The 22,626-nt window shown below is 44.7% G+C and overlaps 63 non-coding genes across 63 annotated transcripts; 21 read left to right on the top strand and 42 right to left on the bottom strand.

The window, feature by feature from the left end:
- Positions 1–357: 357 nt before the first annotated feature.
- Positions 358–430, bottom strand: trnak-uuu (transfer RNA lysine (anticodon UUU)). Its single transcript has one exon. It is a non-coding gene; the product is annotated as a tRNA-Lys (tRNA).
- A 204-nt stretch (positions 431–634) lies between these two features.
- Positions 635–706, top strand: trnae-cuc (transfer RNA glutamic acid (anticodon CUC)). The gene has a single exon. It is a non-coding gene; the product is annotated as a tRNA-Glu (tRNA).
- A 62-nt stretch (positions 707–768) lies between these two features.
- Positions 769–855, bottom strand: trnay-gua (transfer RNA tyrosine (anticodon GUA)). The gene is given in 2 exon segments: positions 769–804; positions 819–855. It is a non-coding gene; the product is annotated as a tRNA-Tyr (tRNA).
- A 469-nt stretch (positions 856–1,324) lies between these two features.
- Positions 1,325–1,397, bottom strand: trnak-uuu (transfer RNA lysine (anticodon UUU)). The gene has a single exon. It is a non-coding gene; the product is annotated as a tRNA-Lys (tRNA).
- A 204-nt stretch (positions 1,398–1,601) lies between these two features.
- Positions 1,602–1,673, top strand: trnae-cuc (transfer RNA glutamic acid (anticodon CUC)). Its single transcript has one exon. It is a non-coding gene; the product is annotated as a tRNA-Glu (tRNA).
- Positions 1,674–2,295: 622 nt separating this feature from the next.
- trnak-uuu (transfer RNA lysine (anticodon UUU)) lies at positions 2,296–2,368 on the bottom strand. Its single transcript has one exon. It is a non-coding gene; the product is annotated as a tRNA-Lys (tRNA).
- Positions 2,369–2,572: 204 nt separating this feature from the next.
- Positions 2,573–2,644, top strand: trnae-cuc (transfer RNA glutamic acid (anticodon CUC)). The gene has a single exon. It is a non-coding gene; the product is annotated as a tRNA-Glu (tRNA).
- A 62-nt stretch (positions 2,645–2,706) lies between these two features.
- Positions 2,707–2,793, bottom strand: trnay-gua (transfer RNA tyrosine (anticodon GUA)). The gene is given in 2 exon segments: positions 2,707–2,742; positions 2,757–2,793. It is a non-coding gene; the product is annotated as a tRNA-Tyr (tRNA).
- Positions 2,794–3,263: 470 nt separating this feature from the next.
- Positions 3,264–3,336, bottom strand: trnak-uuu (transfer RNA lysine (anticodon UUU)). Its single transcript has one exon. It is a non-coding gene; the product is annotated as a tRNA-Lys (tRNA).
- A 204-nt stretch (positions 3,337–3,540) lies between these two features.
- trnae-cuc (transfer RNA glutamic acid (anticodon CUC)) lies at positions 3,541–3,612 on the top strand. The gene has a single exon. It is a non-coding gene; the product is annotated as a tRNA-Glu (tRNA).
- A 62-nt stretch (positions 3,613–3,674) lies between these two features.
- trnay-gua (transfer RNA tyrosine (anticodon GUA)) lies at positions 3,675–3,761 on the bottom strand. Its single transcript is given in 2 exon segments — positions 3,675–3,710; positions 3,725–3,761. It is a non-coding gene; the product is annotated as a tRNA-Tyr (tRNA).
- A 469-nt stretch (positions 3,762–4,230) lies between these two features.
- trnak-uuu (transfer RNA lysine (anticodon UUU)) lies at positions 4,231–4,303 on the bottom strand. The gene has a single exon. It is a non-coding gene; the product is annotated as a tRNA-Lys (tRNA).
- A 204-nt stretch (positions 4,304–4,507) lies between these two features.
- Positions 4,508–4,579, top strand: trnae-cuc (transfer RNA glutamic acid (anticodon CUC)). Its single transcript has one exon. It is a non-coding gene; the product is annotated as a tRNA-Glu (tRNA).
- A 62-nt stretch (positions 4,580–4,641) lies between these two features.
- On the bottom strand, positions 4,642–4,728 carry trnay-gua (transfer RNA tyrosine (anticodon GUA)). The gene is given in 2 exon segments: positions 4,642–4,677; positions 4,692–4,728. It is a non-coding gene; the product is annotated as a tRNA-Tyr (tRNA).
- Positions 4,729–5,199: 471 nt separating this feature from the next.
- On the bottom strand, positions 5,200–5,272 carry trnak-uuu (transfer RNA lysine (anticodon UUU)). The gene has a single exon. It is a non-coding gene; the product is annotated as a tRNA-Lys (tRNA).
- Positions 5,273–5,476: 204 nt separating this feature from the next.
- trnae-cuc (transfer RNA glutamic acid (anticodon CUC)) lies at positions 5,477–5,548 on the top strand. Its single transcript has one exon. It is a non-coding gene; the product is annotated as a tRNA-Glu (tRNA).
- Positions 5,549–6,170: 622 nt separating this feature from the next.
- trnak-uuu (transfer RNA lysine (anticodon UUU)) lies at positions 6,171–6,243 on the bottom strand. Its single transcript has one exon. It is a non-coding gene; the product is annotated as a tRNA-Lys (tRNA).
- Positions 6,244–6,447: 204 nt separating this feature from the next.
- Positions 6,448–6,519, top strand: trnae-cuc (transfer RNA glutamic acid (anticodon CUC)). The gene has a single exon. It is a non-coding gene; the product is annotated as a tRNA-Glu (tRNA).
- A 62-nt stretch (positions 6,520–6,581) lies between these two features.
- Positions 6,582–6,668, bottom strand: trnay-gua (transfer RNA tyrosine (anticodon GUA)). Its single transcript is given in 2 exon segments — positions 6,582–6,617; positions 6,632–6,668. It is a non-coding gene; the product is annotated as a tRNA-Tyr (tRNA).
- A 472-nt stretch (positions 6,669–7,140) lies between these two features.
- trnak-uuu (transfer RNA lysine (anticodon UUU)) lies at positions 7,141–7,213 on the bottom strand. The gene has a single exon. It is a non-coding gene; the product is annotated as a tRNA-Lys (tRNA).
- A 204-nt stretch (positions 7,214–7,417) lies between these two features.
- On the top strand, positions 7,418–7,489 carry trnae-cuc (transfer RNA glutamic acid (anticodon CUC)). The gene has a single exon. It is a non-coding gene; the product is annotated as a tRNA-Glu (tRNA).
- A 62-nt stretch (positions 7,490–7,551) lies between these two features.
- Positions 7,552–7,638, bottom strand: trnay-gua (transfer RNA tyrosine (anticodon GUA)). The gene is given in 2 exon segments: positions 7,552–7,587; positions 7,602–7,638. It is a non-coding gene; the product is annotated as a tRNA-Tyr (tRNA).
- A 472-nt stretch (positions 7,639–8,110) lies between these two features.
- Positions 8,111–8,183, bottom strand: trnak-uuu (transfer RNA lysine (anticodon UUU)). The gene has a single exon. It is a non-coding gene; the product is annotated as a tRNA-Lys (tRNA).
- Positions 8,184–8,387: 204 nt separating this feature from the next.
- Positions 8,388–8,459, top strand: trnae-cuc (transfer RNA glutamic acid (anticodon CUC)). The gene has a single exon. It is a non-coding gene; the product is annotated as a tRNA-Glu (tRNA).
- Positions 8,460–8,521: 62 nt separating this feature from the next.
- On the bottom strand, positions 8,522–8,608 carry trnay-gua (transfer RNA tyrosine (anticodon GUA)). Its single transcript is given in 2 exon segments — positions 8,522–8,557; positions 8,572–8,608. It is a non-coding gene; the product is annotated as a tRNA-Tyr (tRNA).
- A 471-nt stretch (positions 8,609–9,079) lies between these two features.
- On the bottom strand, positions 9,080–9,152 carry trnak-uuu (transfer RNA lysine (anticodon UUU)). The gene has a single exon. It is a non-coding gene; the product is annotated as a tRNA-Lys (tRNA).
- Positions 9,153–9,356: 204 nt separating this feature from the next.
- Positions 9,357–9,428, top strand: trnae-cuc (transfer RNA glutamic acid (anticodon CUC)). The gene has a single exon. It is a non-coding gene; the product is annotated as a tRNA-Glu (tRNA).
- Positions 9,429–9,490: 62 nt separating this feature from the next.
- On the bottom strand, positions 9,491–9,577 carry trnay-gua (transfer RNA tyrosine (anticodon GUA)). The gene is given in 2 exon segments: positions 9,491–9,526; positions 9,541–9,577. It is a non-coding gene; the product is annotated as a tRNA-Tyr (tRNA).
- A 472-nt stretch (positions 9,578–10,049) lies between these two features.
- On the bottom strand, positions 10,050–10,122 carry trnak-uuu (transfer RNA lysine (anticodon UUU)). The gene has a single exon. It is a non-coding gene; the product is annotated as a tRNA-Lys (tRNA).
- A 204-nt stretch (positions 10,123–10,326) lies between these two features.
- On the top strand, positions 10,327–10,398 carry trnae-cuc (transfer RNA glutamic acid (anticodon CUC)). The gene has a single exon. It is a non-coding gene; the product is annotated as a tRNA-Glu (tRNA).
- A 62-nt stretch (positions 10,399–10,460) lies between these two features.
- trnay-gua (transfer RNA tyrosine (anticodon GUA)) lies at positions 10,461–10,547 on the bottom strand. Its single transcript is given in 2 exon segments — positions 10,461–10,496; positions 10,511–10,547. It is a non-coding gene; the product is annotated as a tRNA-Tyr (tRNA).
- A 469-nt stretch (positions 10,548–11,016) lies between these two features.
- On the bottom strand, positions 11,017–11,089 carry trnak-uuu (transfer RNA lysine (anticodon UUU)). Its single transcript has one exon. It is a non-coding gene; the product is annotated as a tRNA-Lys (tRNA).
- A 204-nt stretch (positions 11,090–11,293) lies between these two features.
- trnae-cuc (transfer RNA glutamic acid (anticodon CUC)) lies at positions 11,294–11,365 on the top strand. The gene has a single exon. It is a non-coding gene; the product is annotated as a tRNA-Glu (tRNA).
- A 62-nt stretch (positions 11,366–11,427) lies between these two features.
- trnay-gua (transfer RNA tyrosine (anticodon GUA)) lies at positions 11,428–11,514 on the bottom strand. The gene is given in 2 exon segments: positions 11,428–11,463; positions 11,478–11,514. It is a non-coding gene; the product is annotated as a tRNA-Tyr (tRNA).
- Positions 11,515–11,986: 472 nt separating this feature from the next.
- On the bottom strand, positions 11,987–12,059 carry trnak-uuu (transfer RNA lysine (anticodon UUU)). The gene has a single exon. It is a non-coding gene; the product is annotated as a tRNA-Lys (tRNA).
- Positions 12,060–12,263: 204 nt separating this feature from the next.
- Positions 12,264–12,335, top strand: trnae-cuc (transfer RNA glutamic acid (anticodon CUC)). Its single transcript has one exon. It is a non-coding gene; the product is annotated as a tRNA-Glu (tRNA).
- A 63-nt stretch (positions 12,336–12,398) lies between these two features.
- On the bottom strand, positions 12,399–12,485 carry trnay-gua (transfer RNA tyrosine (anticodon GUA)). Its single transcript is given in 2 exon segments — positions 12,399–12,434; positions 12,449–12,485. It is a non-coding gene; the product is annotated as a tRNA-Tyr (tRNA).
- Positions 12,486–12,957: 472 nt separating this feature from the next.
- trnak-uuu (transfer RNA lysine (anticodon UUU)) lies at positions 12,958–13,030 on the bottom strand. Its single transcript has one exon. It is a non-coding gene; the product is annotated as a tRNA-Lys (tRNA).
- Positions 13,031–13,234: 204 nt separating this feature from the next.
- On the top strand, positions 13,235–13,306 carry trnae-cuc (transfer RNA glutamic acid (anticodon CUC)). The gene has a single exon. It is a non-coding gene; the product is annotated as a tRNA-Glu (tRNA).
- Positions 13,307–13,368: 62 nt separating this feature from the next.
- Positions 13,369–13,455, bottom strand: trnay-gua (transfer RNA tyrosine (anticodon GUA)). The gene is given in 2 exon segments: positions 13,369–13,404; positions 13,419–13,455. It is a non-coding gene; the product is annotated as a tRNA-Tyr (tRNA).
- A 472-nt stretch (positions 13,456–13,927) lies between these two features.
- On the bottom strand, positions 13,928–14,000 carry trnak-uuu (transfer RNA lysine (anticodon UUU)). Its single transcript has one exon. It is a non-coding gene; the product is annotated as a tRNA-Lys (tRNA).
- A 204-nt stretch (positions 14,001–14,204) lies between these two features.
- On the top strand, positions 14,205–14,276 carry trnae-cuc (transfer RNA glutamic acid (anticodon CUC)). Its single transcript has one exon. It is a non-coding gene; the product is annotated as a tRNA-Glu (tRNA).
- A 62-nt stretch (positions 14,277–14,338) lies between these two features.
- On the bottom strand, positions 14,339–14,425 carry trnay-gua (transfer RNA tyrosine (anticodon GUA)). The gene is given in 2 exon segments: positions 14,339–14,374; positions 14,389–14,425. It is a non-coding gene; the product is annotated as a tRNA-Tyr (tRNA).
- A 1,608-nt stretch (positions 14,426–16,033) lies between these two features.
- On the bottom strand, positions 16,034–16,106 carry trnak-uuu (transfer RNA lysine (anticodon UUU)). The gene has a single exon. It is a non-coding gene; the product is annotated as a tRNA-Lys (tRNA).
- Positions 16,107–16,445: 339 nt separating this feature from the next.
- Positions 16,446–16,532, bottom strand: trnay-gua (transfer RNA tyrosine (anticodon GUA)). The gene is given in 2 exon segments: positions 16,446–16,481; positions 16,496–16,532. It is a non-coding gene; the product is annotated as a tRNA-Tyr (tRNA).
- Positions 16,533–17,004: 472 nt separating this feature from the next.
- trnak-uuu (transfer RNA lysine (anticodon UUU)) lies at positions 17,005–17,077 on the bottom strand. Its single transcript has one exon. It is a non-coding gene; the product is annotated as a tRNA-Lys (tRNA).
- A 204-nt stretch (positions 17,078–17,281) lies between these two features.
- Positions 17,282–17,353, top strand: trnae-cuc (transfer RNA glutamic acid (anticodon CUC)). Its single transcript has one exon. It is a non-coding gene; the product is annotated as a tRNA-Glu (tRNA).
- Positions 17,354–17,415: 62 nt separating this feature from the next.
- On the bottom strand, positions 17,416–17,502 carry trnay-gua (transfer RNA tyrosine (anticodon GUA)). The gene is given in 2 exon segments: positions 17,416–17,451; positions 17,466–17,502. It is a non-coding gene; the product is annotated as a tRNA-Tyr (tRNA).
- Positions 17,503–17,974: 472 nt separating this feature from the next.
- trnak-uuu (transfer RNA lysine (anticodon UUU)) lies at positions 17,975–18,047 on the bottom strand. Its single transcript has one exon. It is a non-coding gene; the product is annotated as a tRNA-Lys (tRNA).
- A 204-nt stretch (positions 18,048–18,251) lies between these two features.
- Positions 18,252–18,323, top strand: trnae-cuc (transfer RNA glutamic acid (anticodon CUC)). The gene has a single exon. It is a non-coding gene; the product is annotated as a tRNA-Glu (tRNA).
- Positions 18,324–18,385: 62 nt separating this feature from the next.
- trnay-gua (transfer RNA tyrosine (anticodon GUA)) lies at positions 18,386–18,472 on the bottom strand. Its single transcript is given in 2 exon segments — positions 18,386–18,421; positions 18,436–18,472. It is a non-coding gene; the product is annotated as a tRNA-Tyr (tRNA).
- A 472-nt stretch (positions 18,473–18,944) lies between these two features.
- Positions 18,945–19,017, bottom strand: trnak-uuu (transfer RNA lysine (anticodon UUU)). The gene has a single exon. It is a non-coding gene; the product is annotated as a tRNA-Lys (tRNA).
- Positions 19,018–19,221: 204 nt separating this feature from the next.
- On the top strand, positions 19,222–19,293 carry trnae-cuc (transfer RNA glutamic acid (anticodon CUC)). Its single transcript has one exon. It is a non-coding gene; the product is annotated as a tRNA-Glu (tRNA).
- Positions 19,294–19,355: 62 nt separating this feature from the next.
- On the bottom strand, positions 19,356–19,442 carry trnay-gua (transfer RNA tyrosine (anticodon GUA)). Its single transcript is given in 2 exon segments — positions 19,356–19,391; positions 19,406–19,442. It is a non-coding gene; the product is annotated as a tRNA-Tyr (tRNA).
- Positions 19,443–19,914: 472 nt separating this feature from the next.
- trnak-uuu (transfer RNA lysine (anticodon UUU)) lies at positions 19,915–19,987 on the bottom strand. Its single transcript has one exon. It is a non-coding gene; the product is annotated as a tRNA-Lys (tRNA).
- Positions 19,988–20,191: 204 nt separating this feature from the next.
- trnae-cuc (transfer RNA glutamic acid (anticodon CUC)) lies at positions 20,192–20,263 on the top strand. Its single transcript has one exon. It is a non-coding gene; the product is annotated as a tRNA-Glu (tRNA).
- A 62-nt stretch (positions 20,264–20,325) lies between these two features.
- trnay-gua (transfer RNA tyrosine (anticodon GUA)) lies at positions 20,326–20,412 on the bottom strand. The gene is given in 2 exon segments: positions 20,326–20,361; positions 20,376–20,412. It is a non-coding gene; the product is annotated as a tRNA-Tyr (tRNA).
- A 469-nt stretch (positions 20,413–20,881) lies between these two features.
- Positions 20,882–20,954, bottom strand: trnak-uuu (transfer RNA lysine (anticodon UUU)). The gene has a single exon. It is a non-coding gene; the product is annotated as a tRNA-Lys (tRNA).
- A 204-nt stretch (positions 20,955–21,158) lies between these two features.
- trnae-cuc (transfer RNA glutamic acid (anticodon CUC)) lies at positions 21,159–21,230 on the top strand. Its single transcript has one exon. It is a non-coding gene; the product is annotated as a tRNA-Glu (tRNA).
- Positions 21,231–21,292: 62 nt separating this feature from the next.
- On the bottom strand, positions 21,293–21,379 carry trnay-gua (transfer RNA tyrosine (anticodon GUA)). The gene is given in 2 exon segments: positions 21,293–21,328; positions 21,343–21,379. It is a non-coding gene; the product is annotated as a tRNA-Tyr (tRNA).
- Positions 21,380–21,850: 471 nt separating this feature from the next.
- trnak-uuu (transfer RNA lysine (anticodon UUU)) lies at positions 21,851–21,923 on the bottom strand. The gene has a single exon. It is a non-coding gene; the product is annotated as a tRNA-Lys (tRNA).
- Positions 21,924–22,127: 204 nt separating this feature from the next.
- Positions 22,128–22,199, top strand: trnae-cuc (transfer RNA glutamic acid (anticodon CUC)). The gene has a single exon. It is a non-coding gene; the product is annotated as a tRNA-Glu (tRNA).
- A 62-nt stretch (positions 22,200–22,261) lies between these two features.
- Positions 22,262–22,348, bottom strand: trnay-gua (transfer RNA tyrosine (anticodon GUA)). Its single transcript is given in 2 exon segments — positions 22,262–22,297; positions 22,312–22,348. It is a non-coding gene; the product is annotated as a tRNA-Tyr (tRNA).
- Positions 22,349–22,626: the final 278 nt, after the last annotated feature.

The following is a 22,626-nucleotide window of genomic DNA, read 5'->3' as shown; positions in this document are numbered from 1 at the left end:
GTTGGACATGTAGAGCTACCAACACGTATGTCTGTTAACAACATTGGCATGCGTACTGCATTTTGGACACGTGGATGGTAAAAGGCCACAGGTTGGTCCCACCAATGGTTAGAACAATTTGAATTGCTTTTTGAGAAAATCTATTGTGATGTCACATAGAGAGAGAGAGAGAAAGGAAAGGCTGAGTGGCTTTAATTGGTGTTTTTTTTTTCATCATTAACAAGGACATAGACAAAATAATTAATGACAAGGAAGTCACAGGTAGGCAGATGTAAAGCTGGAAGTTCAGCTTAATCCAAAAGTCTGCCTGACGATGAGTGAACGGTGCTCAAGAGCTGACGGTCATGTAAAGTTCAACGCCTGAACAGGGACTTGAACCCTGGACCCTCAGATTAAAAGTCTGATGCTCTACCGACTGAGCTATCCAGGCTACGTTTAGCCTTGCTCTGTGATTCAGAACATGTCCAGATATTCTTGACCTCTGACATGGGAAGCATTTGACAGTCTTGACACAAAAAGGTCCACATGTTCTGGTGTGGTCACGAATAACCCACATTCTGGTCTTTCTTCACTCATGAATAACGGCCAGCCAGAACTCATGAAAAAGCCTTCATTCATTAGCATAACATAGCTGTCCCTGATGGTCTAGTGGCTAGGATTCGGCGCTCTCACTGCCGCGGCCCGGGTTCGATTCCCGGTCAGGGAAAACAGAAAACTTTTTGCTCATCATGACATTAAGGGCAGTAATATCCTGGAAAAAAAGAAGCTTCCTTCGAACCGGATTTGAACCGGTGGCCTAAGGATTGCTGCTTTAACCTCTACAGTCCTCCGCTCTACCATCTGAGCTACCGAAGGATTCTGACGCACATGCAGCATAGATCCAGAAACAAGGACGTTGACAAAGATACCAGTTCGGTTGTGGCTTTTTCAACTCTTTAAGGTCCACCAAAGAGGAAACCTCACACTGTACCAGTTGGACATGTAGAGCTACCAACACGTATGTCTGTTAACAACATTGGCATGCGTACTGCATTTTGGACACGTGGATGGTAAAAGGCCACGGGTTGGTCCCACCAATGGTTAGAACAATTTGAATTGCTTTTTGAGAAAATCTATTGTGATGTCACATAGAGAGAGAGAGAAAGGAAAGGCTGAGTGGCTTTAATTGTTTTTTTTGTCATCATTAACAAGGACATAGACAAAATAATTAATGACAAGGAAGTCACAGGTAGGCAGATGTAAAGCTGGAAGTTCAGCTTAATCCAAAAGTCTGCCTGACGATGAGTGAACGGTGCTCAAGAGCTGACGGTCATGTAAAGTTCAACGCCTGAACAGGGACTTGAACCCTGGACCCTCAGATTAAAAGTCTGATGCTCTACCGACTGAGCTATCCAGGCTACGTTTAGCCTTGCTCTGTGATTCAGAACATGTCCAGATATTCTTGACCTCTGACATGGGAAGCATTTGACAGTCTTGACACAAAAAGGTCCACATGTTCTGGTGTGGTCACGAATAACCCACATTCTGGTCTTTCTTCACTCATGAATAACGGCCAGCCAGAACTCATGTAAAGGCCTTCATCCATTAGCATAACATCGCTGTCCCTGATGGTCTAGTGGCTAGGATTCGGCGCTCTCACCGCCGCGGCCCGGGTTCGATTCCCGGTCAGGGAAAACAGAAAACTTTTTGCTCATCATGACATTAAAGGCAGTAATATCCTGGAAAAAAAAGAAGCTTCCTTCGAACCGAATTTGAACCGGTGGCCTAAGGATTGCTGCTTTAACCTCTACAGTCCTCCGCTCTACCATCTGAGCTACCGAAGGATTCTGACGCACATGCAGCATAGATCCAGAAACAAGGACGTTGACAAAGATACCAGTTCGGTTGTGGCTTTTTCAACTCTTTAAGGTCCACCAAAGAGGAAACCTCACACTGTACCAGTTGGACATGTAGAGCTACCAACACGTATGTCTGTTAACAACATTGGCATGCGTACTGCATTTTGGACACGTGGATGGTAAAAGGCCACGGGTTGGTCCCACCAATGGTTAGAACAATTTGAATTGCTTTTTGAGAAAATCTATTGTGATGTCACATAGAGAGAGAGAGAAAGGAAAGGCTGAGTGGCTTTAATTGGTGTTTTTTTTTTCATCATTAACAAGGACATAGACAAAATAATTAATGACAAGGAAATCACAGGTAGGCAGATGTAAAGCTGGAAGTTCAGCTTAATCCAAAAGTCTGCCTGACGATGAGTGAACGGTGCTCAAGAGCTGACGGTCATGTAAAGTTCAACGCCTGAACAGGGACTTGAACCCTGGACCCTCAGATTAAAAGTCTGATGCTCTACCGACTGAGCTATCCAGGCTACGTTTAGTCTTGCTCTGTGATTCAGAACATGTCCAGATATTCTTGACCTCTGACATGGGAAGCATTTGACAGTCTTGACACAAAAAGGTCCACATGTTCTGGTGTGGTCACGAATAACCCACATTCTGGTCTTTCTTCACTCATGAATAACGGCCAGCCAGAACTCATGTAAAAGCCTTCATCCATTAGCATAACATCGCTGTCCCTGATGGTCTAGTGGCTAGGATTCGGCGCTCTCACCGCCGCGGCCCGGGTTCGATTCCCGGTCAGGGAAAACAGAAAACTTTTTGCTCATCATGACATTAAAGGCAGTAATATCCTGGAAAAAAAGAAGCTTCCTTCGAACCGGATTTGAACCGGTGGCCTAAGGATTGCTGCTTTAACCTCTACAGTCCTCCGCTCTACCATCTGAGCTACCGAAGGATTCTGAGGCACATGCAGCATAGATCCAGAAACAAGGACGTTGACAAAGATACCAGTTCGGTTGTGGCTTTTTCAACTCTTTAAGGTCCACCAAAGAGGAAACCTCACACTGTACCAGTTGGACATGTAGAGCTACCAACACGTATGTCTGTTAACAACATTGGCATGCGTACTGCATTTTGGACACGTGGATGGTAAAAGGCCACGGGTTGGTCCCACCAATGGTTAGAACAATTTGAATTGCTTTTTGAGAAAATCTATTGTGATGTCACATAGAGAGAGAGAGAAAGGAAAGGCTGAGTGGCTTTAATTGGTTTTTTTTTTCATCATTAACAAGGACATAGACAAAATAATTAATGACAAGGAAGTCACAGGTAGGCAGATGTAAAGCTGGAAGTTCAGCTTAATCCAAAAGTCTGCCTGACGATGAGTGAACGGTGCTCAAGAGCTGACGGTCATGTAAAGTTCAACGCCTGAACAGGGACTTGAACCCTGGACCCTCAGATTAAAAGTCTGATGCTCTACCGACTGAGCTATCCAGGCTACGTTTAGCCTTGCTCTGTGATTCAGAACATGTCCAGATATTCTTGACCTCTGACATGGGAAGCATTTGACAGTCTTGACACAAAAAGGTCCACATGTTCTGGTGTGGTCACGAATAACCCACATTCTGGTCTTTCTTCACTCATGAATAACGGCCAGCCAGAACTCATGTAAAAGCCTTCATCCATTAGCATAACATCGCTGTCCCTGATGGTCTAGTGGCTAGGATTCGGCGCTCTCACCGCCGCGGCCCGGGTTCGATTCCCGGTCAGGGAAAACAGAAAACTTTTTGCTCATCATGACATTAAAGGCAGTAATATCCTGGAAAAAAAGAAGCTTCCTTCGAACCGGATTTGAACCGGTGGCCTAAGGATTGCTGCTTTAACCTCTACAGTCCTCCGCTCTACCATCTGAGCTACCGAAGGATTCTGACGCACATGCAGCATAGATCCAGAAACAAGGACGTTGACAAAGATACCAGTTCGGTTGTGGCTTTTTCAACTCTTTAAGGTCCACCAAAGAGGAAACCTCACACTGTACCAGTTGGACATGTAGAGCTACCAACACGTATGTCTGTTAACAACATTGGCATGCGTACTGCATTTTGGACACGTGGATGGTAAAAGGCCACGGGTTGGTCCCACCAATGGTTAGAACAATTTGAATTGCTTTTTGAGAAAATCTATTGTGATGTCACATAGAGAGAGAGAGAAAGGAAAGGCTGAGTGGCTTTAATTGTTTTTTTTGTCATCATTAACAAGGACATAGACAAAATAATTAATGACAAGGAAGTCACAGGTAGGCAGACGTAAAGCTGGAAGTTCAGCTTAATCCAAAAGCCTGCCTGACGATGAGTGAACGGTGCTCAAGAGCTGACGGTCATGTAAAGTTCAACGCCTGAACAGGGACTTGAACCCTGGACCCTCAGATTAAAAGTCTGATGCTCTACCGACTGAGCTATCCAGGCTACGTTTAGCCTTGCTCTGTGATTCAGAACATGTCCAGATATTCTTGACCTCTGACATGGGAAGCATTTGACAGTCTTGACACAAAAAGGTCCACATGTTCTGGTGTGGTCACGAATAACCCACATTCTGGTCTTTCTTCACTCATGAATAACGGCCAGCCAGAACTCATGTAAAAGCCTTCATCCATTAGCATAACATCGCTGTCCCTGATGGTCTAGTGGCTAGGATTCGGCGCTCTCACCGCCGCGGCCCGGGTTCGATTCCCGGTCAGGGAAAACAGAAAACTTTTTGCTCATCATGACATTAAAGGCAGTAATATCCTGGAAAAAAAGAAGCTTCCTTCGAACCGGATTTGAACCGGTGGCCTAAGGATTGCTGCTTTAACCTCTACAGTCCTCCGCTCTACCATCTGAGCTACCGAAGGATTCTGACGCACATGCAGCATAGATCCAGAAACAAGGACGTTGACAAAGATACCAGTTCGGTTGTGGCTTTTTCAACTCTTTAAGGTCCACCAAAGAGGAAACCTCACACTGTACCAGTTGGACATGTAGAGCTACCACACGTATGTCTGTTAACAACATTGGCATGCGTACTGCATTTTGGACACGTGGATGGTAAAAGGCCACGGGTTGGTCCCACCAATGGTTAGAACAATTTGAATTGCTTTTTGAGAAAATCTATTGTGATGTCACATAGAGAGAGAGAGAAAGGAAAGGCTGAGTGGCTTTAATTGGTGTTTTTTTTTTCATCATTAACAAGGACATAGACAAAATAATTAATGACAAGGAAGTCACAGGTAGGCAGATGTAAAGCTGGAAGTTCAGCTTAATCCAAAAGTCTGCCTGACGATGAGTGAACGGTGCTCAAGAGCTGACGGTCATGTAAAGTTCAACGCCTGAACAGGGACTTGAACCCTGGACCCTCAGATTAAAAGTCTGATGCTCTACCGACTGAGCTATCCAGGCTACGTTTAGCCTTGCTCTGTGATTCAGAACATGTCCAGATATTCTTGACCTCTGACATGGGAAGCATTTGACAGTCTTGACACAAAAAGGTCCACATGTTCTGGTGTGGTCACGAATAACCCACATTCTGGTCTTTCTTCACTCATGAATAACGGCCAGCCAGAACTCATGTAAAGGCCTTCATCCATTAGCATAACATCGCTGTCCCTGATGGTCTAGTGGCTAGGATTCGGCGCTCTCACCGCCGCGGCCCGGGTTCGATTCCCGGTCAGGGAAAACAGAAAACTTTTTGCTCATCATGACATTAAAGGCAGTAATATCCTGGAAAAAAAAGAAGCTTCCTTCGAACCGAATTTGAACCGGTGGCCTAAGGATTGCTGCTTTAACCTCTACAGTCCTCCGCTCTACCATCTGAGCTACCGAAGGATTCTGACGCACATGCAGCATAGATCCAGAAACAAGGACGTTGACAAAGATACCAGTTCGGTTGTGGCTTTTTCAACTCTTTAAGGTCCACCAAAGAGGAAACCTCACACTGTACCAGTTGGACATGTAGAGCTACCAACACGTATGTCTGTTAACAACATTGGCATGCGTACTGCATTTTGGACACGTGGATGGTAAAAGGCCACGGGTTGGTCCCACCAATGGTTAGAACAATTTGAATTGCTTTTTGAGAAAATCTATTGTGATGTCACATAGAGAGAGAGAGAAAGGAAAGGCTGAGTGGCTTTAATTGGTGTTTTTTTTTTCATCATTAACAAGGACATAGACAAAATAATTAATGACAAGGAAGTCACAGGTAGGCAGATGTAAAGCTGGAAGTTCAGCTTAATCCAAAAGTCTGCCTGACGATGAGTGAACGGTGCTCAAGAGCTGACGGTCATGTAAAGTTCAACGCCTGAACAGGGACTTGAACCCTGGACCCTCAGATTAAAAGTCTGATGCTCTACCGACTGAGCTATCCAGGCTACGTTTAGTCTTGCTCTGTGATTCAGAACATGTCCAGATATTCTTGACCTCTGACATGGGAAGCATTTGACAGTCTTGACACAAAAAGGTCCACATGTTCTGGTGTGGTCACGAATAACCCACATTCTGGTCTTTCTTCACTCATGAATAACGGCCAGCCAGAACTCATGTAAAAGCCTTCATCCATTAGCATAACATCGCTGTCCCTGATGGTCTAGTGGCTAGGATTCGGCGCTCTCACCGCCGCGGCCCGGGTTCGATTCCCGGTCAGGGAAAACAGAAAACTTTTTGCTCATCATGACATTAAAGGCAGTAATATCCTGGAAAAAAAGAAGCTTCCTTCGAACCGGATTTGAACCGGTGGCCTAAGGATTGCTGCTTTAACCTCTACAGTCCTCCGCTCTACCATCTGAGCTACCGAAGGATTCTGACGCACATGCAGCATAGATCCAGAAACAAGGACGTTGACAAAGATACCAGTTCGGTTGTGGCTTTTTCAACTCTTTAAGGTCCACCAAAGAGGAAACCTCACACTGTACCAGTTGGACATGTAGAGCTACCAACACGTATGTCTGTTAACAACATTGGCATGCGTACTGCATTTTGGACACGTGGATGGTAAAAGGCCACGGGTTGGTCCCACCAATGGTTAGAACAATTTGAATTGCTTTTTGAGAAAATCTATTGTGATGTCACATAGAGAGAGAGAGAAAGGAAAGGCTGAGTGGCTTTAATTGGTGTTTTTTTTTTCATCATTAACAAGGACATAGACAAAATAATTAATGACAAGGAAGTCACAGGTAGGCAGATGTAAAGCTGGAAGTTCAGCTTAATCCAAAAGTCTGCCTGACGATGAGTGAACGGTGCTCAAGAGCTGACGGTCATGTAAAGTTCAACGCCTGAACAGGGACTTGAACCCTGGACCCTCAGATTAAAAGTCTGATGCTCTACCGACTGAGCTATCCAGGCTACGTTTAGCCTTGCTCTGTGATTCAGAACATGTCCAGATATTCTTGACCTCTGACATGGGAAGCATTTGACAGTCTTGACACAAAAAGGTCCACATGTTCTGGTGTGGTCACGAATAACCCACATTCTGGTCTTTCTTCACTCATGAATAACGGCCAGCCAGAACTCATGTAAAAGCCTTCATCCATTAGCATAACATCGCTGTCCCTGATGGTCTAGTGGCTAGGATTCGGCGCTCTCACCGCCGCGGCCCGGGTTCGATTCCCGGTCAGGGAAAACAGAAAACTTTTTGCTCATCATGACATTAAAGGCAGTAATATCCTGGAAAAAAAGAAGCTTCCTTCGAACCGGATTTGAACCGGTGGCCTAAGGATTGCTGCTTTAACCTCTACAGTCCTCCGCTCTACCATCTGAGCTACCGAAGGATTCTGACGCACATGCAGCATAGATCCAGAAACAAGGACGTTGACAAAGATACCAGTTCGGTTGTGGCTTTTTCAACTCTTTAAGGTCCACCAAAGAGGAAACCTCACACTGTACCAGTTGGACATGTAGAGCTACCAACACGTATGTCTGTTAACAACATTGGCATGCGTACTGCATTTTGGACACGTGGATGGTAAAAGGCCACGGGTTGGTCCCACCAATGGTTAGAACAATTTGAATTGCTTTTTGAGAAAATCTATTGTGATGTCACATAGAGAGAGAGAGAAAGGAAAGGCTGAGTGGCTTTAATTGGTGTTTTTTTTTTCATCATTAACAAGGACATAGACAAAATAATTAATGACAAGGAAGTCACAGGTAGGCAGATGTAAAGCTGGAAGTTCAGCTTAATCCAAAAGTCTGCCTGACGATGAGTGAACGGTGCTCAAGAGCTGACGGTCATGTAAAGTTCAACGCCTGAACAGGGACTTGAACCCTGGACCCTCAGATTAAAAGTCTGATGCTCTACCGACTGAGCTATCCAGGCTACGTTTAGCCTTGCTCTGTGATTCAGAACATGTCCAGATATTCTTGACCTCTGACATGGGAAGCATTTGACAGTCTTGACACAAAAAGGTCCACATGTTCTGGTGTGGTCACGAATAACCCACATTCTGGTCTTTCTTCACTCATGAATAACGGCCAGCCAGAACTCATGTAAAAGCCTTCATCCATTAGCATAACATCACTGTCCCTGATGGTCTAGTGGCTAGGATTCGGCGCTCTCACCGCCGCGGCCCGGGTTCGATTCCCGGTCAGGGAAAACAGAAAACTTTTTGCTCATCATGACATTAAAGGCAGTAATATCCTGGAAAAAAAGAAGCTTCCTTCGAACCGGATTTGAACCGGTGGCCTAAGGATTGCTGCTTTAACCTCTACAGTCCTCCGCTCTACCATCTGAGCTACCGAAGGATTCTGACGCACATGCAGCATAGATCCAGAAACAAGGACGTTGACAAAGATACCAGTTCGGTTGTGGCTTTTTCAACTCTTTAAGGTCCACCAAAGAGGAAACCTCACACTGTACCAGTTGGACATGTAGAGCTACCAACACGTATGTCTGTTAACAACATTGGCATGCGTACTGCATTTTGGACACGTGGATGGTAAAAGGCCACGGGTTGGTCCCACCAATGGTTAGAACAATTTGAATTGCTTTTTGAGAAAATCTATTGTGATGTCACATAGAGAGAGAGAGAAAGGAAAGGCTGAGTGGCTTTAATTGGTGTTTTTTTTTCATCATTAACAAGGACATAGACAAAATAATTAATGACAAGGAAGTCACAGGTAGGCAGATGTAAAGCTGGAAGTTCAGCTTAATCCAAAAGTCTGCCTGACGATGAGTGAACGGTGCTCAAGAGCTGACGGTCATGTAAAGTTCAACGCCTGAACAGGGACTTGAACCCTGGACCCTCAGATTAAAAGTCTGATGCTCTACCGACTGAGCTATCCAGGCTACGTTTAGCCTTGCTCTGTGATTCAGAACATGTCCAGATATTCTTGACCTCTGACATGGGAAGCATTTGACAGTCTTGACACAAAAAGGTCCACATGTTCTGGTGTGGTCACGAATAACCCACATTCTGGTCTTTCTTCACTCATGAATAACGGCCAGCCAGAACTCATGTAAAAGCCTTCATCCATTAGCATAACATCGCTGTCCCTGATGGTCTAGTGGCTAGGATTCGGCGCTCTCACCGCCGCGGCCCGGGTTCGATTCCCGGTCAGGGAAAACAGAAAACTTTTTGCTCATCATGACATTAAAGGCAGTAATATCCTGGAAAAAAAGAAGCTTCCTTCGAACCGGATTTGAACCGGTGGCCTAAGGATTGCTGCTTTAACCTCTACAGTCCTCCGCTCTACCATCTGAGCTACCGAAGGATTCTGACGCACATGCAGCATAGATCCAGAAACAAGGACGTTGACAAAGATACCAGTTCGGTTGTGGCTTTTTCAACTCTTTAAGGTCCACCAAAGAGGAAACCTCACACTGTACCAGTTGGACATGTAGAGCTACCAACACGTATGTCTGTTAACAACATTGGCATGCGTACTGCATTTTGGACACGTGGATGGTAAAAGGCCACGGGTTGGTCCCACCAATGGTTAGAACAATTTGAATTGCTTTTTGAGAAAATCTATTGTGATGTCACATAGAGAGAGAGAGAAAGGAAAGGCTGAGTGGCTTTAATTGGTGTTTTTTTTTTCATCATTAACAAGGACATAGACAAAATAATTAATGACAAGGAAGTCACAGGTAGGCAGATGTAAAGCTGGAAGTTCAGCTTAATCCAAAAGTCTGCCTGACGATGAGTGAACGGTGCTCAAGAGCTGACGGTCATGTAAAGTTCAACGCCTGAACAGGGACTTGAACCCTGGACCCTCAGATTAAAAGTCTGATGCTCTACCGACTGAGCTATCCAGGCTACGTTTAGCCTTGCTCTGTGATTCAGAACATGTCCAGATATTCTTGACCTCTGACATGGGAAGCATTTGACAGTCTTGACACAAAAAGGTCCACATGTTCTGGTGTGGTCACGAATAACCCACATTCTGGTCTTTCTTCACTCATGAATAACGGCCAGCCAGAACTCATGTAAAAGCCTTCATCCATTAGCATAACATCGCTGTCCCTGATGGTCTAGTGGCTAGGATTCGGCGCTCTCACCGCCGCGGCCCGGGTTCGATTCCCGGTCAGGGAAAACAGAAAACTTTTTGCTCATCATGACATTAAAGGCAGTAATATCCTGGAAAAAAAGAAGCTTCCTTCGAACCGGATTTGAACCGGTGGCCTAAGGATTGCTGCTTTAACCTCTACAGTCCTCCGCTCTACCATCTGAGCTACCGAAGGATTCTGACGCACATGCAGCATAGATCCAGAAACAAGGACGTTGACAAAGATACCAGTTCGGTTGTGGCTTTTTCAACTCTTTAAGGTCCACCAAAGAGGAAACCTCACACTGTACCAGTTGGACATGTAGAGCTACCAACACGTATGTCTGTTAACAACATTGGCATGCGTACTGCATTTTGGACACGTGGATGGTAAAAGGCCACGGGTTGGTCCCACCAATGGTTAGAACAATTTGAATTGCTTTTTGAGAAAATCTATTGTGATGTCACATAGAGAGAGAGAGAAAGGAAAGGCTGAGTGGCTTTAATTGTTTTTTTTGTCATCATTAACAAGGACATAGACAAAATAATTAATGACAAGGAAGTCACAGGTAGGCAGACGTAAAGCTGGAAGTTCAGCTTAATCCAAAAGCCTGCCTGACGATGAGTGAACGGTGCTCAAGAGCTGACGGTCATGTAAAGTTCAACGCCTGAACAGGGACTTGAACCCTGGACCCTCAGATTAAAAGTCTGATGCTCTACCGACTGAGCTATCCAGGCTACGTTTAGCCTTGCTCTGTGATTCAGAACATGTCCAGATATTCTTGACCTCTGACATGGGAAGCATTTGACAGTCTTGACACAAAAAGGTCCACATGTTCTGGTGTGGTCACGAATAACCCACATTCTGGTCTTTCTTCACTCATGAATAACGGCCAGCCAGAACTCATGTAAAAGCCTTCATCCATTAGCATAACATCGCTGTCCCTGATGGTCTAGTGGCTAGGATTCGGCGCTCTCACCGCCGCGGCCCGGGTTCGATTCCCGGTCAGGGAAAACAGAAAACTTTTTGCTCATCATGACATTAAAGGCAGTAATATCCTGGAAAAAAAGAAGCTTCCTTCGAACCGGATTTGAACCGGTGGCCTAAGGATTGCTGCTTTAACCTCTACAGTCCTCCGCTCTACCATCTGAGCTACCGAAGGATTCTGACGCACATGCAGCATAGATCCAGAAACAAGGACGTTGACAAAGATACCAGTTCGGTTGTGGCTTTTTCAACTCTTTAAGGTCCACCAAAGAGGAAACCTCACACTGTACCAGTTGGACATGTAGAGCTACCAACACGTATGTCTGTTAACAACATTGGCATGCGTACTGCATTTTGGACACGTGGATGGTAAAAGGCCACGGGTTGGTCCCACCAATGGTTAGAACAATTTGAATTGCTTTTCGAGAAAATCTATTGTGATGTCACATAGAGAGAGAGAGAAAGGAAAGGCTGAGTGGCTTTAATTGTTGTTTTTTTTGTCATCATTAACAAGGACATAGACAAAATAATTAATGACAAGGAAGTCACAGGTAGGCAGACGTAAAGCTGGAAGTTCAGCTTAATCCAAAAGCCTGCCTGACGATGAGTGAACGGTGCTCAAGAGCTGACGGTCATGTAAAGTTCAACGCCTGAACAGGGACTTGAACCCTGGACCCTCAGATTAAAAGTCTGATGCTCTACCGACTGAGCTATCCAGGCTACATTTAGCCTTGCTCTGTGATTCAGAACATGTCCAGATATTCTTGACCTCTGACATGGGAAGCATTTGACAGTCTTGACACAAAAAGGTCCACATGTTCTGGTGTGGTCACGAATAACCCACATTCTGGTCTTTCTTCACTCATGAATAACGGCCAGCCAGAACTCATGTAAAAGCCTTCATCCATTAGCATAACATCGCTGTCCCTGATGGTCTAGTGGCTAGGATTCGGCGCTCTCACCGCCGCGGCCCGGGTTCGATTCCCGGTCAGGGAAAACAGAAAACTTTTTGCTCATCATGACATTAAGGGCAGTAATATCCTGGAAAAAAAAGAAGCTTCCTTCGAACCGGATTTGAACCGGTGGCCTAAGGATTGCTGCTTTAACCTCTACAGTCCTCCGCTCTACCATCTGAGCTACCGAAGGATTCTGACGCACATGCAGCATAGATCCAGAAACAAGGACGTTGACAAAGATACCAGTTCGGTTGTGGCTTTTTCAACTCTTTAAGGTCCACCAAAGAGGAAACCTCACACTGTACCAGTTGGACATGTAGAGCTACCAACACGTATGTCTGTTAACAACATTGGCATGCGTACTGCATTTTGGACACGTGGATGGTAAAAGGCCACGGGTTGGTCCCACCAATGGTTAGAACAATTTGAATTGCTTTTTGAGAAAATCTATTGTGATGTCACATAGAGAGAGAGAGAAAGGAAAGGCTGAGTGGCTTTAATTGTTGTTTTTTTTGTCATCATTAACAAGGACATAGACAAAATAATTAATGACAAGGAAGTCACAGGTAGGCAGACGTAAAGCTGGAAGTTCAGCTTAATCCAAAAGCCTGCCTGACGATGAGTGAACGGTGCTCAAGAGCTGACGGTCATGTAAAGTTCAACGCCTGAACAGGGACTTGAACCCTGGACCCTCAGATTAAAAGTCTGATGCTCTACCGACTGAGCTATCCAGGCTACGTTTAGCCTTGCTCTGTGATTCAGAACATGTCCAGATATTCTTGACCTCTGACATGGGAAGCATTTGACAGTCTTGACACAAAAAGGTCCACATGTTCTGGTGTGGTCACGAATAACCCACATTCTGGTCTTTCTTCACTCATGAATAACGGCCAGCCAGAACTCATGTAAAAGCCTTCATCCATTAGCATAACATCGCTGTCCCTGATGGTCTAGTGGCTAGGATTCGGCGCTCTCACCGCCGCGGCCCGGGTTCGATTCCCGGTCAGGGAAAACAGAAAACTTTTTGCTCATCATGACATTAAAGGCAGTAATATCCTGGAAAAAAAGAAGCTTCCTTCGAACCGGATTTGAACCGGTGGCCTAAGGATTGCTGCTTTAACCTCTACAGTCCTCCGCTCTACCATCTGAGCTACCGAAGGATTCTGACGCACATGCAGCATAGATCCAGAAACAAGGACGTTGACAAAGATACCAGTTCGGTTGTGGCTTTTTCAACTCTTTAAGGTCCACCAAAGAGGAAACCTCACACTGTACCAGTTGGACATGTAGAGCTACCAACACGTATGTCTGTTAACAACATTGGCATGCGTACTGCATTTTGGACACGTGGATGGTAAAAGGCCACGGGTTGGTCCCACCAATGGTTAGAACAATTTGAATTGCTTTTTGAGAAAATCTATTGTGATGTCACATAGAGAGAGAGAGAAAGGAAAGGCTGAGTGGCTTTAATTGGTGTTTTTTTTTTCATCATTAACAAGGACATAGACAAAATAATTAATGACAAGGAAGTCACAGGTAGGCAGATGTAAAGCTGGAAGTTCAGCTTAATCCAAAAGTCTGCCTGACGATGAGTGAACGGTGCTCAAGAGCTGACGGTCATGTAAAGTTCAACGCCTGAACAGGGACTTGAACCCTGGACCCTCAGATTAAAAGTCTGATGCTCTACCGACTGAGCTATCCAGGCTACGTTTAGCCTTGCTCTGTGATTCAGAACATGTCCAGATATTCTTGACCTCTGACATGGGAAGCATTTGACAGTCTTGACACAAAAAGGTCCACATGTTCTGGTGTGGTCACGAATAACCCACATTCTGGTCTTTCTTCACTCATGAATAACGGCCAGCCAGAACTCATGTAAAAGCCTTCATTCATTAGCATAACATCGCTGTCCCTGATGGTCTAGTGGCTAGGATTCGGCGCTCTCACCGCCGCGGCCCGGGTTCGATTCCCGGTCAGGGAAAACAGAAAACTTTTTGCCCATCATGACATTAAAGGCAGTAATATCCTGGAAAAAAAGAAGCTTCCTTCGAACCGGATTTGAACCGGTGGCCTAAGGATTGCTGCTTTAACCTCTACAGTCCTCCGCTCTACCATCTGAGCTACCGAAGGATTCTGACGCACATGCAGCATAGATCCAGAAACAAGGACGTTGACAAAGATACCAGTTCGGTTGTGGCTTTTTCAACTCTTTAAGGTCCACCAAAGAGGAAACCTCACACTGTACCAGTTGGACATGTAGAGCTACCAACACGTATGTCTGTTAACAACATTGGCATGCGTACTGCATTTTGGACACGTGGATGGTAAAAGGCCACGGGTTGGTCCCACCAATGGTTAGAACAATTTGAATTGCTTTTTGAGAAAATCTATTGTGATGTCACATAGAGAGAGAGAGAAAGGAAAGGCTGAGTGGCTTTAATTGTTGTTTTTTTTGTCATCATTAACAAGGACATAATAATAATAATAATAATAATAATAATCTTTATTTGTATAGCACCTTTCATACATACATGTAACTCAAAGTGCTTTACAGTATAAATAAAAGAAACATTAAAAGGAGATAAGACAAAGACAAAAAGACAGAAGAAAATTTTAAAAGAAATTAAAGATAAAAATATTAAAATAACATAAAAAGTAAAAAGTGAAGTAAGTAAGATAATAAAAAGTAAAGTAAATAAGATAAGAAACTCTATCTTAATAGTTTTAACTAAAAGCGGATCTAAACAGGAATGTTTTGAGACTGCTCTTAAAACTATGCAGGGATGAAATGCCTCTGAGCTCTTCAGGAAGAGAATTCCAGAGCTTTGGGCCATAGTGGCTAAAAGCACCCTCGCCAATCTTTAATCGGCTTTTAGGAATCACCAGTAGATTACTGTTTGAAGACCTGAGAGACCTGACTGGAACATATCTAACCATCATTTCACTTAGGTAAAGAGGGGCAAGACCATGAAGACATTTAAAAACCATGACTAGAACCTTAAAATCTATTCTAAAGCTGACAGGTAACCAGTGCAGTGAGTGGAGTGCAGGTGTAATATGATCTCTCTTTCTCCTGCGGGTCAGAACCCTTGCAGCCGCGTTCTGAACTCGCTGTAGGTGCGAAATAGAGCTCTTTGGAAGAGCAGATAGAACAGCGTTACAATAATCTAGCCTTGATGTGATAAATGCATGGACAAGTTTTTCACTGTCAGCAGGAGAGAGCATATCTCGGACCTTAGCGATGTTTCGAAGATGAAAGTAAGCTGTCTTGCATGTAGTCATGATGTGTGATTTGAAGCTGAGCTCATTATCAAAGGTGACGCCCAGGTTCTTAACACATTGTCTGGCTTTCAGATTCATTTGATTTAAATAAGTCTGGACATCATTCCTTTGTGAATCACTGCCAAGAACAAGAACCTCTGTCTTCTGTTTATTTAACTGCAGAAAATTGTCAGACATCCATGTCTGTATATCATCTATGCAGTCAAACAGTGAGCAAATTGATTTTAGGGCTTTAGGTTCTAGCGAGATATAAAGTTGAGTGTCATCTGCATATTGATGATAACTAATACCATGTTTATTAATGATGTGTGGTAATGGAAGCATATATAGACAAAATAATTAATGACAAGGAAGTCACAGGTAGGCAGACGTAAAGCTGGAAGTTCAGCTTAATCCAAAAGCCTGCCTGACGATGAGTGAACGGTGCTCAAGAGCTGACGGTCATGTAAAGTTCAACGCCTGAACAGGGACTTGAACCCTGGACCCTCAGATTAAAAGTCTGATGCTCTACCGACTGAGCTATCCAGGCTACGTTTAGCCTTGCTCTGTGATTCAGAACATGTCCAGATATTCTTGACCTCTGACATGGGAAGCATTTGACAGTCTTGACACAAAAAGGTCCACATGTTCTGGTGTGGTCACGAATAACCCACATTCTGGTCTTTCTTCACTCATGAATAACGGCCAGCCAGAACTCATGTAAAAGCCTTCATCCATTAGCATAACATCGCTGTCCCTGATGGTCTAGTGGCTAGGATTCGGCGCTCTCACCGCCGCGGCCCGGGTTCGGTTCCCGGTCAGGGAAAACAGAAAACTTTTTGCTCATCATGACATTAAGGGCAGTAATATCCTGGAAAAAAAAGAAGCTTCCTTCGAACCGGATTTGAACCGGTGGCCTAAGGATTGCTGCTTTAACCTCTACAGTCCTCCGCTCTACCATCTGAGCTACCGAAGGATTCTGACGCACATGCAGCATAGATCCAGAAACAAGGACGTTGACAAAGATACCAGTTCGGTTGTGGCTTTTTCAACTCTTTAAGGTCCACCAAAGAGGAAACCTCACACTGTACCAGTTGGACATGTAGAGCTACCAACACGTATGTCTGTTAACAACATTGGCATGCGTACTGCATTTTGGACACGTGGATGGTAAAAGGCCACGGGTTGGTCCCACCAATGGTTAGAACAATTTGAATTGCTTTTTGAGAAAATCTATTGTGATGTCACATAGAGAGAGAGAGAAAGGAAAGGCTGAGTGGCTTTAATTGTTGTTTTTTTTGTCATCATTAACAAGGACATAGACAAAATAATTAATGACAAGGAAGTCACAGGTAGGCAGACGTAAAGCTGGAAGTTCAGCTTAATCCAAAAGCCTGCCTGACGATGAGTGAACGGTGCTCAAGAGCTGACGGTCATGTAAAGTTCAACGCCTGAACAGGGACTTGAACCCTGGACCCTCAGATTAAAAGTCTGATGCTCTACCGACTGAGCTATCCAGGCTACGTTTAGCCTTGCTCTGTGATTCAGAACATGTCCGAATATTCTTGACCTCTGACATGGGAAGCATTTGACAGTCTTGACACAAAAAGGTCCACATGTTCTGGTGTGGTCACGAATAACCCACATTCTGGTCTTTCTTCACTCATGAATAACGGCCAGCCAGAACTCATGTAAAAGCCTTCATCCATTAGCATAACATCGCTGTCCCTGATGGTCTAGTGGCTAGGATTCGGCGCTCTCACCGCCGCGGCCCGGGTTCGATTCCCGGTCAGGGAAAACAGAAAACTTTTTGCTCATCATGACATTAAAGGCAGTAATATCCTGGAAAAAAAGAAGCTTCCTTCGAACCGGATTTGAACCGGTGGCCTAAGGATTGCTGCTTTAACCTCTACAGTCCTCCGCTCTACCATCTGAGCTACCGAAGGATTCTGACGCACATGCAGCATAGATCCAGAAACAAGGACGTTGACAAAGATACCAGTTCGGTTGTGGCTTTTTCAACTCTTTAAGGTCCACCAAAGAGGAAACCTCACACTGTACCAGTTGGACATGTAGAGCTACCAACACGTATGTCTGTTAACAACATTGGCATGCGTACTGCATTTTGGACACGTGGATGGTAAAAGGCCACGGGTTGGTCCCACCAATGGTTAGAACAATTTGAATTGCTTTTTGAGAAAATCTATTGTGATGTCACATAGAGAGAGAGAGAAAGGAAAGGCTGAGTGGCTTTAATTGGTGTTTTTTTTTTCATCATTAACAAGGACATAGACAAAATAATTAATGACAAGGAAGTCACAGGTAGGCAGATGTAAAGCTGGAAGTTCAGCTTAATCCAAAAGTCTGCCTGACGATGAGTGAACGGTGCTCAAGAGCTGACGGTCATGTAAAGTTCAACGCCTGAACAGGGACTTGAACCCTGGACCCTCAGATTAAAAGTCTGATGCTCTACCGACTGAGCTATCCAGGCTACGTTTAGCCTTGCTCTGTGATTCAGAACATGTCCAGATATTCTTGACCTCTGACATGGGAAGCATTTGACAGTCTTGACACAAAAAGGTCCACATGTTCTGGTGTGGTCACGAATAACCCACATTCTGGTCTTTCTTCACTCATGAATAACGGCCAGCCAGAACTCATGTAAAAGCCTTCATTCATTAGCATAACATCGCTGTCCCTGATGGTCTAGTGGCTAGGATTCGGCGCTCTCACCGCCGCGGCCCGGGTTCGATTCCCGGTCAGGGAAAACAGAAAACTTTTTGCCCATCATGACATTAAAGGCAGTAATATCCTGGAAAAAAAGAAGCTTCCTTCGAACCGGATTTGAACCGGTGGCCTAAGGATTGCTGCTTTAACCTCTACAGTCCTCCGCTCTACCATCTGAGCTACCGAAGGATTCTGACGCACATGCAGCATAGATCCAGAAACAAGGACGTTGACAAAGATACCAGTTCGGTTGTGGCTTTTTCAACTCTTTAAGGTCCACCAAAGAGGAAACCTCACACTGTACCAGTTGGACATGTAGAGCTACCAACACGTATGTCTGTTAACAACATTGGCATGCGTACTGCATTTTGGACACGTGGATGGTAAAAGGCCACGGGTTGGTCCCACCAATGGTTAGAACAATTTGAATTGCTTTTTGAGAAAATCTATTGTGATGTCACATAGAGAGAGAGAGAAAGGAAAGGCTGAGTGGCTTTAATTGTTGTTTTTTTTGTCATCATTAACAAGGACATAGACAAAATAATTAATGACAAGGAAGTCACAGGTAGGCAGATGTAAAGCTGGAAGTTCAGCTTAATCCAAAAGTCTGCCTGACGATGAGTGAACGGTGCTCAAGAGCTGACGGTCATGTAAAGTTCAACGCCTGAACAGGGACTTGAACCCTGGACCCTCAGATTAAAAGTCTGATGCTCTACCGACTGAGCTATCCAGGCTACATTTAGTCTTGCTCTGTGATTCAGAACATGTCCAGATATTCTTGACCTCTGACATGGGAAGCATTTGACAGTCTTGACACAAAAAGGTCCACATGTTCTGGTGTGGTCACGAATAACCCACATTCTGGTCTTTCTTCACTCATGAATAACGGCCAGCCAGAACTCATGTAAAAGCCTTCATCCATTAGCATAACATCGCTGTCCCTGATGGTCTAGTGGCTAGGATTCGGCGCTCTCACCGCCGCGGCCCGGGTTCGATTCCCGGTCAGGGAAAACAGAAAACTTTTTGCTCATCATGACATTAAAGGCAGTAATATCCTGGAAAAAAAGAAGCTTCCTTCGAACCGGATTTGAACCGGTGGCCTAAGGATTGCTGCTTTAACCTCTACAGTCCTCCGCTCTACCATCTGAGCTACCGAAGGATTCTGACGCACATGCAGCATAGATCCAGAAACAAGGACGTTGACAAAGATACCAGTTCGGTTGTGGCTTTTTCAACTCTTTAAGGTCCACCAAAGAGGAAACCTCACACTGTACCAGTTGGACATGTAGAGCTACCAACACGTATGTCTGTTAACAACATTGGCATGCGTACTGCATTTTGGACACGTGGATGGTAAAAGGCCACGGGTTGGTCCCACCAATGGTTAGAACAATTTGAATTGCTTTTTGAGAAAATCTATTGTGATGTCACATAGAGAGAGAGAGAAAGGAAAGGCTGAGTGGCTTTAATTGGTGTTTTTTTTTTCATCATTAACAAGGACATAGACAAAATAATTAATGACAAGGAAGTCACAGGTAGGCAGATGTAAAGCTGGAAGTTCAGCTTAATCCAAAAGTCTGCCTGACGATGAGTGAACGGTGCTCAAGAGCTGACGGTCATGTAAAGTTCAACGCCTGAACAGGGACTTGAACCCTGGACCCTCAGATTAAAAGTCTGATGCTCTACCGACTGAGCTATCCAGGCTACGTTTAGCCTTGCTCTGTGATTCAGAACATGTCCAGATATTCTTGACCTCTGACATGGGAAGCATTTGACAGTCTTGACACAAAAAGGTCCACATGTTCTGGTGTGGTCACGAATAACCCACATTCTGGTCTTTCTTCACTCATGAATAACGGCCAGCCAGAACTCATGTAAAAGCCTTCATCCATTAGCATAACATCGCTGTCCCTGATGGTCTAGTGGCTAGGATTCGGCGCTCTCACCGCCGCGGCCCGGGTTCGATTCCCGGTCAGGGAAAACAGAAAACTTTTTGCTCATCATGACATTAAAGGCAGTAATATCCTGGAAAAAAAGAAGCTTCCTTCGAACCGGATTTGAACCGGTGGCCTAAGGATTGCTGCTTTAACCTCTACAGTCCTCCGCTCTACCATCTGAGCTACCGAAGGATTCTGACGCACATGCAGCATAGATCCAGAAACAAGGACGTTGACAAAGATACCAGTTCGGTTGTGGCTTTTTCAACTCTTTAAGGTCCACCAAAGAGGAAACCTCACACTGTACCAGTTGGACATGTAGAGCTACCAACACGTATGTCTGTTAACAACATTGGCATGCGTACTGCATTTTGGACACGTGGATGGTAAAAGGCCACGGGTTGGTCCCACCAATGGTTAGAACAATTTGAATTGCTTTTTGAGAAAATCTATTGTGATGTCACATAGAGAGAGAGAGAAAGGAAAGGCTGAGTGGCTTTAATTGTTTTTTTTGTCATCATTAACAAGGACATAGACAAAATAATTAATGACAAGGAAGTCACAGGTAGGCAGACGTAAAGCTGGAAGTTCAGCTTAATCCAAAAGCCTGCCTGACGATGAGTGAACGGTGCTCAAGAGCTGACGGTCATGTAAAGTTCAACGCCTGAACAGGGACTTGAACCCTGGACCCTCAGATTAAAAGTCTGATGCTCTACCGACTGAGCTATCCAGGCTACGTTTAGCCTTGCTCTGTGATTCAGAACATGTCCAGATATTCTTGACCTCTGACATGGGAAGCATTTGACAGTCTTGACACAAAAAGGTCCACATGTTCTGGTGTGGTCACGAATAACCCACATTCTGGTCTTTCTTCACTCATGAATAACGGCCAGCCAGAACTCATGTAAAAGCCTTCATCCATTAGCATAACATCGCTGTCCCTGATGGTCTAGTGGCTAGGATTCGGCGCTCTCACCGCCGCGGCCCGGGTTCGATTCCCGGTCAGGGAAAACAGAAAACTTTTTGCTCATCATGACATTAAAGGCAGTAATATCCTGGAAAAAAAGAAGCTTCCTTCGAACCGGATTTGAACCGGTGGCCTAAGGATTGCTGCTTTAACCTCTACAGTCCTCCGCTCTACCATCTGAGCTACCGAAGGATTCTGACGCACATGCAGCATAGATCCAGAAACAAGGACGTTGACAAAGATACCAGTTCGGTTGTGGCTTTTTCAACTCTTTAAGGTCCACCAAAGAGGAAACCTCACACTGTACCAGTTGGACATGTAGAGCTACCACACGTATGTCTGTTAACAACATTGGCATGCGTACTGCATTTTGGACACGTGGATGGTAAAAGGCCACGGGTTGGTCCCACCAATGGTTAGAACAATTTGAATTGCTTTTTGAGAAAATCTATTGTGATGTCACATAGAGAGAGAGAGAAAGGAAAGGCTGAGTGGCTTTAATTGGTGTTTTTTTTTTCATCATTAACAAGGACATAGACAAAATAATTAATGACAAGGAAGTCACAGGTAGGCAGATGTAAAGCTGGAAGTTCAGCTTAATCCAAAAGTCTGCCTGACGATGAGTGAACGGTGCTCAAGAGCTGACGGTCATGTAAAGTTCAACGCCTGAACAGGGACTTGAACCCTGGACCCTCAGATTAAAAGTCTGATGCTCTACCGACTGAGCTATCCAGGCTACGTTTAGCCTTGCTCTGTGATTCAGAACATGTCCAGATATTCTTGACCTCTGACATGGGAAGCATTTGACAGTCTTGACACAAAAAGGTCCACATGTTCTGGTGTGGTCACGAATAACCCACATTCTGGTCTTTCTTCACTCATGAATAACGGCCAGCCAGAACTCATGAAAAAGCCTTCATTCATTAGCATAACATAGCTGTCCCTGATGGTCTAGTGGCTAGGATTCGGCGCTCTCACTGCCGCGGCCCGGGTTCGATTCCCGGTCAGGGAAAACAGAAAACTTTTTGCTCATCATGACATTAAGGGCAGTAATATCCTGGAAAAAAAGAAGCTTCCTTCGAACCGGATTTGAACCGGTGGCCTAAGGATTGCTGCTTTAACCTCTACAGTCCTCCGCTCTACCATCTGAGCTACCGAAGGATTCTGACGCACATGCAGCATAGATCCAGAAACAAGGACGTTGACAAAGATACCAGTTCGGTTGTGGCTTTTTCAACTCTTTAAGGTCCACCAAAGAGGAAACCTCACACTGTACCAGTTGGACATGTAGAGCTACCAACACGTATGTCTGTTAACAACATTGGCATGCGTACTGCATTTTGGACACGTGGATGGTAAAAGGCCACGGGTTGGTCCCACCAATGGTTAGAACAATTTGAATTGCTTTTTGAGAAAATCTATTGTGATGTCACATAGAG

This window comes from Brachyhypopomus gauderio, chromosome 1 (genome assembly GCF_052324685.1).
Source record: "Brachyhypopomus gauderio isolate BG-103 chromosome 1, BGAUD_0.2, whole genome shotgun sequence".
Lineage (NCBI taxonomy): Eukaryota > Metazoa > Chordata > Actinopteri > Gymnotiformes > Hypopomidae > Brachyhypopomus > Brachyhypopomus gauderio.
Note: the sequence above shows the minus strand (reverse complement) of the source record. Positions and strands in the feature narration are given on the sequence as shown.